Genomic DNA, 9,886 nt, shown 5'->3' on the forward strand with positions numbered 1-9,886 from the left:
AAAATGCATCCCCCTCGTTCAAAAATGATCAGGGATTTCCAATTGGCAACAGTAGAGCATCAGACCAAGTCGGGGAGCCTTCTTGGTGTGGGGCCCTGTGTGACGGCGTAGGTCACATACCCACAAAGCCACCCAGCCCTACCCTGGAGAAGCTCCCAGTCTCATGTAAGATTTGGACAGGTTATTTCCCCTCTGCCTTCTTTATCTGTAAATTGGGTTTGTACCTGCCTCTTATGTTGGGTTCTCATAAGAATTAAATGAATTTTTTTTAAGGAGTTTCCACGCCCAGCGTGGAGCCCAAGGCAAGGCTTGAACTCACAGCCCTGAGATTGAGACTTGAGCTAAGATCGAGAGTCGGACGCTTAAGCCAACTGAGCCACCCAGGTGCCCTGAGCATTAAATAAATTATATTTATAAATGTACTAGAACAGAAACGAGTGTAGAGTAGATCAGCAATCAATAATAGCTATTATCATCCCAGTAGGTTCCAAAAAGGAGAGAAGGGCCAATGTGGGGGGAGCAGTTCCATCGGAAGCGGTGTTGAGTCTGCTGAGCCCTGAAATACAAATGCAAATGCATGTCCCCCACAAACAGAGATAAGCCATATGGCATTCACCCCCGATTTATAGGACTATAATAGTGGTAGATTCACCTCCCTGGCTGTGCTTTATGTACTTGTTCACATTAGTTTACCTTTCTGGGACCCACATCCTCTAGCCAAACCGACGTGCACCTCCACCTCTTAGCTGTGTGAACTCAGCCCTTCCATGCTCGGTTTGCTTCATCTGTATGAAGAGCATCATAACAGGGGCGCCTGGGTGGCTCAGTCGTTAAGCGTCTGCCTTCGGCTCAGGTCATGATCCCAGGGTCCTGGGATCGAGCCCCGCATCGGGCTCCCTGCTTGGTGGGAAGCCTGCTTCTCCCTTTCCCACTCCCCCTGCTTGTGTTCCCTCTCTCACTGTGTCTCTCTCTGTTAAATAAATAAAATCTTAAAAAAAAAAAAAAAGAGCATCATAACAGTACACACCTCAATGGGCTGTTCTGAGAATCACGCATGTAAAGCCCTTAGCATGGGCTGGCACGTGGAAAGAGCTTTCTGTTTTAGCTGGAGGAAGCATCCAGAGTACCTGGAATGGCAAGAAGAGACAAACGAAGAATGATCTAGGACCAAGCTGAGAGACAGTTTACAAAGTAACTGACCTGGGGTGCCTGGGTGGCTCAGTTGGTTGAGCATCTGCCTTCAGCTCGGGTCCTAATCCAGGGTCCTGGGATCGAGTCGCAAATTGGGCTCCCTGCTCAGTGGGGAGCCTACTTCTCCCTCTGTCTCGCTCTCTCTCTTCCCCTCCCTCTCAAAAAAAAGTGCAGATGAGGTTTTTCCTTTGGTCTTGTTCTGTGTCCTAAGAGCTTGGCTTTGTGACCAGTGAGAACATCCTCTCTGGTCTCTGCCATCCAGAGGCTACACTTACCCGGGCGCACCTTGGTGGCCAGTCAAATAGACTGGGGACCCAAGACAGGCAGTTACAAGCATCAGGGAAGTTTGTCATGAGAGGTCCCAGCCCGATCAGGGCCTTTGTCATTTCCATCTTCGTTGTCTGTTAGTGCTAGAAAGTCCCATTCCCGTAGCACCTGCCTGGCGTCACAGATTACCATCTCACGTCCTCCTGCGAGATCAGACTAACACGTATGCAACAAAGGTCTCCGCTTTCTTTGACCATTCTTGGGAGTAAATTTTGAATCATCTATGCCCTCTCCAGGGACACCTCTTGCATCCATGGTAAAGATTTAGTCTAAGCCTGGAAAGTTGGGCTTTCCAGGAAGAGACTTACTGGATTGAGTTGCTGTTGGAATAAATATTCTAATGGTGATCCCGCTTTGTCAGTGGCCAGATGATAGATCTTTTGAATCAGAAAAACTTCTATATTTGAAAAATTTTTTAGAGAGCTCTTATTCCAAGCAGTTGCCTTATTGGTATTTATGGGAAGATCAAATTGAAAGGAAAATATAAAAAAAAACCCAAACAAACAAACAAACAAACAAAACCAAAACTATAACGGCTAGGGTGCTGGGTGGCTCAGTTGGTCAAGTGTCTGCCTTCAGCTCAGGTCATGATCCCAGGACCCTGGGATCAAGCCCTGCGACAGGCTCTCTGCTCAGTGGGGTGTCTGCTTCTCCCTCTCCCTCTGCCCCTCCCCCTGCTCGAGTTCTCTCTCTCTCTCTCAATTAAATAAAATCTTAAAAAAAAAAAAGTATAACATGACTAGCTTTAGGGAATCCCTTCAAAAATGAAAGAACAGAAGTCAGAAGAAAAAGCAAAGGGCACCTGGGTGGCTCAGTCGTTAAGCATCTGCCTTCGGCTCAGGTCATGATCCCAGGGTCCTGGGATCGAGCCCCGCATTGGGCTCCCTGCTCTGCAGGAAGCCTGCTTCTCCCTCTCCCACTCCCCCTGCTTGTGTTCCCTCTCTCGCTGTGTCTCTCTCTGTCAAATAAATAAATAAAATCTTTAAAAAAAAAAAGAAGAAAAAGCAAAAACCAAGTCTGACACAAACCCCCTTCTTATAGCTCCCTGTATCCCCAACTCCCTGTGCCTGACCCTCCAAAAGATCCTTAGGCTTTTGGATCTCTGGGCCCCTGATCTTTCAAACCCAACCTCAGCTCCTCAGCCAATTTCCTTAAATCCTAAAACCCCAGATTCTCCAGAAGAACCTTCAAGAACCAGCTGCCTATTTTAAGCTCCCTTCTACTAGCTTTGCAGAGAGCACTTGGGCCGGATCTCCAGGCTCTGGGAATACCGGTTTCTTGTGTAACTGTGAAATGTCAGGAAGTAAATCCAATAAGAGCACCCAGGAAGGGCCATAAAGCTCATTTTGCTGTGTCTTTTAATTCCTCATATTTTCCAGGGCTTTGTCATCAAGCTCGGCCAGCTTCAGACATTCCTATGCAATGTCAATCTTTGCAAAGGCAAGAGCACGACTCAGAATAACTTGAAGCGCATTCAGAGATATCCCTATTTGCCTCCAGATAATTGCAGACATTGCAAAACAAAACAAAACAACCCAGGACACGGGAAGAGAAATTGTCCCACAGCTAAGAAAAGGGAAGGTTTAAAAAGCAATTCCCTTATACCCAGAACCCCCCAAAAATGAGAAGGTCAGCCAATCTTAAGTCACACAGAGCCCACCATAAAATTTAAATATAAGACTGGGAACCAGATTTCATAGCTGACATGGGCGCGACTTTCTCTACCATTAGTTCGGAGAGTTTGTCTCCACCAGGCAACCCTGTTTGCTCCAGGCTGTCAGTCTCAGGGAGACCTGTCCTACAGCTAGATCTCTGCCCTGCCCAGCATCGATCTGTAAGCCTCCTCTCCTTCACCCAGCCTTTCTTTCGAGCATGCTGCTCTTCACCAGCAAACCTTCTGGATAGAGATCTGTTATGTAAATTTAATGCCGCTATAAATCACAGTGAGAAGGGTGTTTTTGTTTCTTTACCATCAGACCAAGCTCCTCCGTTTCCTACTTTCTTCCTACTTCTGTTCCAAATTCCTCTGAAGAAGATAAGTCTTTTCAAGGTGTCCCAATCGGGGGCACCTGGCTGGCTCAGTTGGTAGAGCACGGACTCTTGATCTCAGGGTCGTGAGTTGGGCGTAGAGCTTACTTAAATGAAAAAAAAAAAAAAAAGTTAAAAGATGTCCCAATCAATCTTTGGGTTACACATGCAAGTGAAGTTGGATTGTTACGAAGTGGGGAATGTGTGCACATTTCTTGGAAAAGAAACCTTCTCTCCAAAGATATGGGAGCAAGGAATTGAGCCTATAATAGACTCTCCTGCAACTCTCTCTACTCTCTACTCTCTACTCTCCCACCCTGGAACATCCCAATCTTGCCAGTAAAGAAAGCAGGCAAATTTGACTCGGAGGGAGACCAAGTTTATTGATTCATACGGGACCTGAGGGCCATAGACTTCTGTAATTCCTTGGTAGTTGTGGTCCCCAACACAGCTGATACATTCTTCCTGCTGAAGCGGCCTGGTTTACAGAGAGTGACCTCTCCTTGGCTTTCTTTTCAATCCCACTGCACCCTGATTCGCAATTTTTCTTTTTTGCATTTACATTTAGAGGGAGGCAACCCGGACTTGCATACCGCAAGGATATTGTGGGTCTCCCTCAAGGTTTTCTCAAGTCCTTAAAGCAGATCGAGACTCTATAACCTCTACCCAAGGTTCCACCCTAGTGCCATATGTTGATGACCTTTTACTCTGTAATCAAACTAAGAAGGGAGCTCTTCCAGATCTCCCCATTCTCTTGCCAACACCAGCTGGACGAGGCCATGAAGCCTGTGGATCTAAACTCCAGTGAGTGCCAACAATTGTTCTCCACTTAGGATATGAGCGTTCAAAAGCTCACTTCAAAACACCATGAGTCAATTCTGTCCACCCCTCTCCCCAAAATGAGAAAACAGTTCTGGAAATTTTTAGGGGCCACCAGCTACTGCTAACCAACGGATTCCTAATTTTGTGGTTTTTACTAAACCTTTGCTTGTTTATTCTCTCTGATATCAGCTTAGAGTCTATTTCCTGGATTTCAGAGGCATGAATCTCCTTGGAAGCCTTCAAATTAGCTCTGTCCACACCCCCGGCTCTTGGCTTAACCTAATTTTGACAAGCCCTTTCATTTATATTGCCATGAAAATAATGGCATTGCTGTGGGCATTCTAGGACGAACTGTGGCTTCTCAGACATGGCCTATAGCATATTTCTCAGGCCAGTTAGACGCTATGCCATCAGGTATGTTCCCATGCTACGCACAGTGGCTGAAGCTGCCACCTTGATTGACAAAGCCAAGGATCCCCCACCACCTGTATGTTTCCCATGGGGGGTCTTCTCACTTACAAGTTCATAGGACACAGCACCTTTCTACATAGCAACAGACCACTTAGAAAAAAGCTCATTTGACTAACCCATCCTCTTCCATCAGGGTAACCTTTAAATCCAGCTGCCTTACTCCCCCTCCTGATGTAGGAGAACCCCTCTCTATTCCCGATTGCCTTACAACCATAGACATGGTCTCAAAGCCACAAGAGGACCTCTCAGACATCCCTCCAGACAATCCAGGTGTACTTCTATTTTGTGATGGCTCCTATAAATAAAATTTCCAGGGAAACAGAATAACAGGTTATGTCGTAGTTTCCCCGCACAAAGCACTGGAGGCACATTCTTTACCCACCATTAACTCAGCCCAAGTGGCTGAACTCATAGCTCTTACTAGAGCCTGCACGTTGGTAGAAGGAAAAGCTGCTATGTACTCAGACTCCAAGTTAGCGTTTGGAGTCGGCCACGCTGTTGGCAAAATTTGGAAATCCTGGGCATTCTTAACTTCTGCGGGTACTCCCTTTGCAAATGGGCATGTAATTGCTGACCTACTACGATTTATTCACCCCCTTCTGAAATTGTCATTGTTCACCGCTCAGCCCTACTAAGAAAACAGAGCTGCTAAGTATGCAGCCTTATTCTTTCTCCACCCAATTTCTAACTTTACCTTTATCCATTGAGTGATATTATTCATTATCAGGCAAATGCCCCACAATCTGAAAAGGACTCTTGGACCCAAAAGGATGCCAAACAATTATCCGACGGATTCTACCCTGGGCCAAAAGGACTCCCTAGCCCCTTTTCTTGTAACCTTTTGCCTTGTACTTATCTCCCACCAAAATGGGCATGTTTCAAACAGGGGACAATTAAGGAACTAAAAGACCATTGGTTTTGTCCTGGCATCCACAAAATTTCTGGCCAAATTATTTCCCAGTGTGCTGCTTGTAAATCTCACCAGATTTCTGGAAGAACTCAGTTTACCCTTTTTGGTCCACACTGCCCTTTTTGGCCTTTCAAATGGATTTTATAGATTTTCCCTCAGCATTGGGATATTCTCATTGTTTGATTATTGTCTGCAGGTTTAGTGGATAGATGGAATGCTATCCAACTAGATGTCCTGATGCCACAATGGTTAAAAAATTAATACCTGAGATTATTCCTTGTTTTGGCATTCCTTTATGGATTGAGTCAGACCAAGGAACTCACTTTAGCAGAGAGATAAATCACCCAATTACAAAAATTCGGGGGTACTCATTAAAATTTCATACCCTATGTCAGCCTCGATTATCAGGGCAAAGGAAATCTAAAAATCTAGACATAAAAAGGAACTTAGGAAAGATCTGTCAAGAAATCAGTCTTCAATGGCCGGAACCATTGCCCTTGGCCCTTACGAAGATCTGGGATTCTCCAAATAGAAGATATGGCTTGAACTCCCTTTGAAAAAATGTTTGGTGGTCCAATGCCTATGGGTATCTCTAAAGGTTCCATTCAGGGATTAAGGGAACAATCCGATGCCATGACTAACTTTGTATGAGGACTAACTGGTATACTTGCAGCATATCACCCACAGCAAAAGAGGTATGCCCGCCACCACCTGATGAGCTTGGCCACCCCTTTCGACCAGGGACCAGATGTACATCAAGATCCTTAGAAGAAAACACGCTCTATCACCTCGCTGGGAATGACCCTCTGAGGTATTGCTGAGCACCTGAACTGCCATCAAAATAAAAGAAAGATCGTCCTGCATTCGTGCAAGCTGCACCAACCAAAGTAGACCCAGCATATCCCTCTCAAGACGACTGGGAGACAGCTCTAACAGGTGACCTAAAAATAAGGGTTTCCATGGCCAAGTCCCAAGCCCCAGAAGCAGACCACACCACCATGGAGAAAGCTTTTCCCAAGAGCACAGATCAAGAAACTTCTCTTTCACCTACCCTTCTCGCTTTACAGGCTTTGTGATATAAAGAACAAAAACTAAAACAACTTTCTTTGAATACTTTGTCACAGTTTAAGTCCCTTAATAGAAGGCTGACTGGGGAGTGCTGGTCTCCCTCTATCCTACTTCCCTAAGTCTGTACTATGAGCTTTTTCCCAACCTGTCTTGCTCTTACTGACACTCTCTTTTTCAGCAGGTGGGGCACAAACCGAACACCCCCTTTATGCCAATTCACCAAAGCTGGCCACATTAACTAATCAGTCTGATGGTTGGCTGTCAACATTCAGATAATGCAAAGAACCCAAACTGGTCTTTCTCCCTGCTGATCTGACACCTGGCAGACTGAGCACGGAAGATGGATGGGCCACAGGTATGGTATCCATGACCAGGAGAATGTCACTCTGCCTTTTCCCCGGAGAGTTACTTGGACCCCAGAAAATCTCCACAGAAGCTTAAGGACTATCCCTTGTCAGAGTAGAAATGATGGCTGAAAGTGTTTCCCTTTGTACTGAAAACAGATGTGCCATCGGACTTCTCCTGGGAGACAGACCAGGACTCTCCTGCAGTCAAACCCTGTGGCTGCTGCTGCTGATGGCATCTTCAAACTTAGCAAGGAGATTAAAAATAACCAGCACAGACATTTGCCAAATCACCAAAATGTTTTTGCAGATCAGCCCTGTATGACATGGGGTATCTCAGCTGTCCCCCTCATTAGATTGCCCAATACCACAGACTATATTTGGGTGGATTGAAATTCTGGACTTACTTGGGGAGGTGACAATACTAAGCCTTCTTGCTGCCAGAACCAACCATAGGCCTCCTACATCAGCTATTTCTCAACCTGTTCTGCTCTTGGAGACTGACAGGACCACATGACGAACAAAGCTAGATGGATATTAACATTAGCAGTGGCAAGGGTCATTGAACCTTCCAGACTTTGAAAGCTGCAGGTTCCAACCTAACCTTGCCTATAAACCACACTGGGCTTTCTTACTTTCATGTGGCAACAAAGTACATAGAGTGCTCCCACCTAAATGGTCTGAATGATGTGGAGCTGGATGCCTGGCTCCTTCCTTCACTAAGCACTCCACCCTAAATGCCAGCCAAATTGCAAACTTGGGCTCCTTTGTTCATAAAATTATGCCACCCAAATGTGCCCATTGAGGAATCCTAGAAAATCCACTGAGATGTGACAATTCCAACGTCTATACTGCATTAAAAGTCTTAGTCCCAAATTTCAGAGATTACAAATTAGGAAAGACAATCCAAAACTCTCTCTCTGGTAATGGAACAAGAGTTCAATACCACTGGGCCAACTTTGACAACACCCGGATCAGGAGTTTACAGCTTAGCCTCTATGATTCTCCAAAATCTGCGTGCTCTGGATATCCTGACTGCCTGGCAAGGAGGAGCTGGTCCAATCATCGGTGGAAAATGTGGCCTCTGTGTAAACCAAACCGGGCCAAGTAACATGTAACTTAAATCTGTCAAAAGAAAGAGTGAATATTTTTCACCAGGTCAATGAAGCATAGACATTATATTGGACTGATCTATTTCCAGAGTGGGAGACTGGTCTGGTGGGGTGTGCAGAAATGTACTCAGATTTGTCCTTTCCTGTTGTTCCGTCCTCATTCGGATCTATGTTCTTTCCTCTCTTGCAGATCTCTTACCACTCCTTGACTAACTCGGTTTCTCCCTCCCCGGTCCCCAGCTCAGCGTTTAGAATGTGAGCTTCCAGGACAGTGCCAGAGGAGGGAACTGTAAGGGCCCAGGCAGGCCGCCCCAAAATGTACCCCAATGGCATATTGATTATCTTGAATTGAAGCTCCTTGGAAAACAACCAGCAGAACAAGGACACTCAGACCCTCCTCCAACCCCCTGAGAGCAGGACACAAATCTCCCACGTGAAAAATATCCTCCCTGTACTAAGAAGTCAAAAAGACATCCTCCTCACCAGAGTTAGGGACTTTAAAGAAGTCGAGAAAACCGTAGAAACAAACCCTGCTGGGTTTTTTCCTAATCTAGGGTTTCAGCCTAAATTTGCTTAGAATTCCTTACTAACTAAAGCTCCCAAACACCTGATTTCGTTTATCCTGTCAATTTCTCACAAATTTATTGTCTCTTTGTCTAAAATGTAGAAAGACCACCTGCCTTGGTCATTGGGTCTCAATTTCATTATTGGGCCTCCATGCACGTGTAATAAAACTTCGGTTTTCTCTCCTGTTAATCTGCCTGGTATCAATTTAATTCCTAAACCAGCTAGAAGAACCCAGAGGGAAGAAGGAAATTCCTCCCTCCCCTGTACCTCCTTCTCCCTGTGTCTTCACATGGTCTCTCCCATCTGTGCATACATCCCTGGGGTCTCTTTGTGGGCCCAGATTTCCTCATCTTATAACACAACTCAGACTGGATTAGGACCACCCTCGCAGCCTCATTTTAAAGGTCCCATCTCCAAAGACAATCGTGTTCTGTGGTACCGGCATTAGGGCTCCAGCATACGAATTTATGGGGAACACAGTTTAGCCCATAGCAAACTGTGCTTTTCCAAAATGTCAAGGTCATGAAAGTCAAAGAAAGGTAGAAGACCAGAATGTAGGTGTCAAAAGAGGCATGAAAACTAACTTCCACGTGTTCCCTTGGCTGGGTTCCCAGACTAGAAAAAAAAAAAAAAATGCTATCCAAGAAAAAAATGTTTTTCTTTTGTTATAAAGGATTTAGTAACACAATTGGCCTGAATAAGCCCTGTAGCTTATTCCATAATAGCATCGTATCGATGGCAACTTTCTAATTTTGAAAAAACAAAAGTACTGTAGGGGCACCTAGGTGGCTCAGTTGGTTAAACATCTGCCTTCAGCTCAGGTAATGATCCCAGGGTTCTGAGATCGAGTCCCGCATCAGGCTCCCTGCTCAGCAGTGAGCCTGCTTCTCCCTCTGCCCCTGTGCTGTCTCTCTCTCTCAAATAAATAAATAAGATCTTTAAAAAAGAAGTACTGTAGTTATGTGGTAGGAAGTTCTTATTTTTAAGAACCGTACACAAAGTATTTGGGACTATCAGGCAATTGGGTCTGTGACGTAATCTCAGGA

General features: G+C 45.3%; 1 long non-coding RNA gene across 1 annotated transcript; it reads right to left on the minus strand.

Moving 5' to 3' along the window:
* Nucleotides 1–442: 442 nt before the first annotated feature.
* On the minus strand, nucleotides 443–3,598 carry LOC116641096. Its single transcript, XR_004301128.1, has 3 exons — nucleotides 3,489–3,598; nucleotides 1,028–1,127; nucleotides 443–556 (listed from the first exon to the last, which is right to left on the minus strand). It is a non-coding gene; the product is annotated as an uncharacterized LOC116641096 (long non-coding RNA).
* Between the last annotated feature and the right edge of the window lie 6,288 nt (nucleotides 3,599–9,886).

Source organism: Phoca vitulina, unplaced genomic scaffold, assembly GCF_004348235.1.
Source record: "Phoca vitulina isolate PV1807 unplaced genomic scaffold, GSC_HSeal_1.0 scaffold2, whole genome shotgun sequence".
Taxonomy (NCBI): Eukaryota; Metazoa; Chordata; class Mammalia; order Carnivora; family Phocidae; genus Phoca; species Phoca vitulina.